This window comes from Ornithorhynchus anatinus, chromosome 7 (assembly GCF_004115215.2).
Source record: "Ornithorhynchus anatinus isolate Pmale09 chromosome 7, mOrnAna1.pri.v4, whole genome shotgun sequence".
Taxonomy (NCBI): domain Eukaryota; kingdom Metazoa; phylum Chordata; class Mammalia; order Monotremata; family Ornithorhynchidae; genus Ornithorhynchus; species Ornithorhynchus anatinus.
Window position 1 is genome coordinate 80,412,641 of NC_041734.1, and position 4,433 is coordinate 80,417,073.

Here is a 4,433-nt window from a genome sequence, read left to right on the forward strand (position 1 = left end):
CCTGCTCCGCCCCTCGTCGGCTGTGTGACCGTGGGCCGGTCACTTCGCTTCTCTGGGCCTCAGTGACCTCCTCTGTCAAACGGGGGATTAAGTCTGTGAGCCCCACGTGGGACGACCCGATTTCCCTGTGTCTCCCCCGGCGCTCAGAACGGTGCTCGGCACATGGTAGGCGCTTAACGGATCCCAACATCGTTATCACATCTACGATCCCAGCGATCTACTTTGATGGCGGTGATGCCCGCCTCGTCGTTTGGTTTTTCTGTCGGTGGCCCGGCCACCTCGTAGCCCGGGAGCCCTCTCCGTCGCCCCGCCGGCCGTGCCGAGCGCTTAGCCCAGGGCTCCGCACAGAGTCAGCGCTCCATAAAGATGAGGGAAGGAAGGAAGGAAGGAAGGAAGGAAGGAAGGAAGGAAGGAAGGAAGGAAGGAAGGAAGGAAGGAAGGAAGGAAGGAAGGAAGGAAGGAAGGAAGGAAGGTGGGGGGGAGGGGAGGGCTGAATCTCGGAAGGCGTCGTGGAGGAGGGGGCGGGGGCGGGGCCCGAGGGAGGGGCTGAGGGGGAGGAGCAGGGGAAAGGGGAGGAGGGGGAGGGGAGGAGGGAGAGGACGAGGCGGAGGAGCAGGGGAAAGGGAAGGAGGTGGAGGGAAAGGGGAGGAGGGAAAGGAGGAGGGAGAGGAGGAGGGGGAGGAGGAGGAGGGGGGGAGGGGGAGGGCAGGGGGAGGAGGAGGGGAAGGAGGAGGGGCTGAGGGGAGGAGGGGAGAGGCAGAAGAGGGAGGAGGGAGAGGAGGAGGGGGAGGGGGCAGACGGGGGGGGGCTCAGGAGGGGGAGGAGGAGGAGGAGGAGGAGGAGGAGGGGAAAGGGAAGGAGGGGGAGGGGAGGGGGGCGGGGGGAGGAGGGAGAGGGGGGCTGAGGGGAAGGAGGGGGAAGGGAGGAGGGGGAGAGGGAGAGGAGGGAGGGGGCGGGGGGAAGAGGGGAGGAGAGGAGGGGAAGGGAGGAGGGAGAGGAGGGGAGGGGCTAAGGAGGGAGGGGAGGGGGGCGGGGAGGAGGGGGGGAGGGAGAGGAGGAGGGGGCGGGGCCTCCCCGGTCTCGCGGCCGCCACTGCAGAGGTGCCGCGCGCGCGCCCCCGCGCCCCCAGCCGCGCGCCCGCTCCCCGGAGCGCGTGCCCGCGCGCGCGCCCCCGCCCTCCCTCCCTCCCTCCGTCCGTCCTTCCCTCCGTCCGTCCTTCCCTCCTTCGGTCCGTCCCGGCCGCATCGCCCGGCTCCGGAGGCGTCGGGGGTGTCTGCGGCCGCTCGGCCCCGCCGGTGAGTGCCGGGACCGGAGGGGACCGGAGGGGACTGTAGTGGACGCCCGGGGGGGCGGGGAGGGGGGGGGATGCGGCCGTCGCCGCGCCCCGCGGCCCCCCCGCCAGCCCCTCCCCCTTCTCCTCCCGGCCCGGGCGGGGCGCCGGAGCGGGAAGGGTTAAGCGGGGGAGGGGGGATGTCGGGGCCCCCCGGGGTCCCCCCCTCTTCTCTTCTCTTCTCCCCCCTCTGACCCCTCTCTGGCCCCCCCCCGTCTCCCCATCTCTGTCCCCTTCCCCCCTTCTCCGTCCCCCTGCTCTTCCCCCCACTGACCCCTCTCTGTCTCCCCCGTCTCCCCGACCTCTGTCCCTCCCTGCGCCTCCGTCCCCCGCCTCTGACCTCCTTCTCCGTCCCCCTTCTCCGTCCCCCTTCTCCGTCCCCCTTCTCTGTCCTCCTCCTCCTCCTCCTCCTCCTCCTCTCCCCCCACCCCTCCCTGTCTCGTCCCATCTCCCACATCCTCCCCCCCTCCGCCCCCCCCCCCCCGGCCGTCTCTGTCCTCCCCTGTCCCCCTTCTCTTTCCTCCTCCTCGCCCCCTCCGTCCCCACCTCTGTCCCTCCCTGTGTCCCCGTCCCCCCTTCTCTGTCCCTCCCCCCGCCTCTGACCTCCTTCCCTGCCCCCCTTCTCTGCCCCCCTCTCTCCCCCACCTCCCTCTGTCTCTCCCACCTCTCATCCCCCGTCCCCATCTCTGTCCCCGTCTCTGTCCCCCGCCTCCGACCTCCTTCTCTGCCCCCCTTCTCTTGCCCCCCTTTTCCTCCCGTCTCTCCCACCTCTCTCTGTCTCTCCCATCTCTCGTCCCCTGTCCCCATCTCTGTCCCTCCCTCTGTCTGTCCTCTTTCTCTCCCCCCCCCTTCTCTTTCCTCCTCCTCTCCCCCCCGACTCCTACTCTGTCTCTCCCATCTCCCACCTCCCCATCCCTGTCCCCATCCCTGTCCCCATCCCTGTCCCCCCCTTCTCTTTCCCCTATCTCTCCCCCACCTCTCTCTGTCTCTCCCATCTCTCGTCCCCTGTCCCCATCTCTGTCCCTCCCTCTGTCTGTCCTCTTTCTCTCCCCCCCCCCTCTTTCCTCCTCCTCCTCCCCCCCGACTCCTACTCTGTCTCTCCCATCTCCCACCTCCTCATCTCTGTCCCCATCCCTGTCCCCCGTCTGTCCCCCCTTCTCTTTCCCCTATCTTCCCCCATCTCTCTCTGTCTCTCCCATCCCCCTCTGTCCCCCCCCCCGTCCCTCCCTCTGTCTCTTTCCCCCTTTCTCTTTCCCTCCTCCTCTTCTCCCCTTTCCCTTCCCCCGACCCCTCTCCGTCTCTCCCATCCCCTCTCCTTCCCCCCTTCTGTCCCCCTCCTCCATCCCCCCCTCCGTCCCCCCCATCTCTTTCCCCCTTTCTCTTTTCCTCCTCCTCTTCTCCCCCTTCCCTTCCCCCGACCCCTCTCCGTCTCCCCCATCCCTCCGTCCCCCTTTCTGTCCCCCCCCGTCCCTCCCTCTGTGTCTTCTTCCCTATTTCTTTCCCTTTCTCCCCCGTCCCCCCCATCTCTTTCCCCCTTTCTCTTTCCCTCCTCCTCTTCTCCCCCTTCCCTTCCCCCGACCCCTCTCCGTCTCCCCCATCCCCCCTCCGTCCCCCCTTCTGTCCCCCCCTCTGTCCCTCCCTCTGTCTCTTCCCCCCTTTCTCTTACCCTCCTTCTCTTCTCCCCCTTCCCTTCCCCCGACCCCTCTCCGTCTCCCCCATCCCCCCGTCCCCCCTTCTGTCCCCCCCGTCCCTCCCTCTGTGTCTTCTTCCCTATTTCTTTCCCTTTCTCCCCCATCTCCCCATCTCCTGTCCCCCCCCCCCGTCCCTCCCTCTGTGTCTTCTCCCCTATTTCTTTCCCCGTCTCCCCCCATCTCCCCATCACCTGTCCCCGTCTCCGTCCTCCCCTCTGTCCCTCCCACCCACCCCTCTCCGCCTCCCCCACCCCCCCGTCTCTACCTCCTCCACGTCCCCCCCATCTCCCCCCGCCTCCGTCCCCTCCGCCCGCTCCCCCCGACGTAATTTCATCAATCTCCCCTAAGCAGATGGCGAGAGGTCCTCCCGCCTCCCTCCCCCGTGAAGAAGGCTTCGGTGTCGTCGAAGGCTGGGGCCTGTGGGGGCTATAGGGGGCCCGTGGGGGGGGGTCTGGGGGCCGTGGGCCTCGGCGGGGTTGGGGGCACGCGGGCAGAGGGCCGGGGAACGGGGCGTCCGCCGACTCGGTTGAGCCGTCCCCTCCCGGGCGCTCGGGCCCCCGGCGGGCGCTCGGTAAACACCGTCGATGATCGGAGGCGAGAGCGGGGCGACCGGGGTGACCGGCCGGGCCTTCCCTGGGTGAGGGGGAGGCGGGTTGGGGTTGGGGGTGAGCGCGTCGGTTTCGTGGGGGAGGCTGTCGGGCCCGGGGCCGTTGGGTGCCCCCCCGCCCCCGAGGGGAAGGCGACCGTTCCCCCCATCTTGGGCATTTTTAGAAATCTCGTGTGTCGGGCCGCGCCGGAACCGGGCGACCCCGTAGAGGTTGAGCGGTTTCGGCGGCCCCGAGGTCGAAGAGGTCGCCGGGCGGACCTCCGAGCTTCGGTGCCATTCCGTCGTATTTAGTGAGCGCTTACTATGTGCAGAGCACTGGACCAAGCGCTTGATAACACCGTTGGTATCTGTTAAGCGCTTACGACGTGCAGAGCACCGTTCTGAGCGCCGGGGTGGACACGGGGGAATCAGGTTGGCCCACGTGGGGCTCCCAGTCTTCATCCCCATTTTCCAGATGAGGGAACTGAGGCACCGTGCTAAGTGCCTGGGAGAGGACAGTGTAACAGACACATTCCCTGCCTCTACAAGCTTAGGGTCTAAAGGGAGGCTCTACCCCGGGCTCCATACTAAGCGCTAGGGTGGATGCCCTGTATCTCCCCCGGCGCTTGGAACGGTGCTCGGCACGTAGTAAGCGCTTAACAAATACCAACTTTGCTATTTGTTAAGCGCTTACTACGTGCCGAGCACCGTTCCAGGCGCCGGGGGAGATCCGGGGTCGTCGGGTCGTCCCGCGGGAGGCTCACGGTCTTCATCCCCATTTGACAGATGAGGTCACCGAGGGACAGAGAAGTGAAGCGACTCGCCC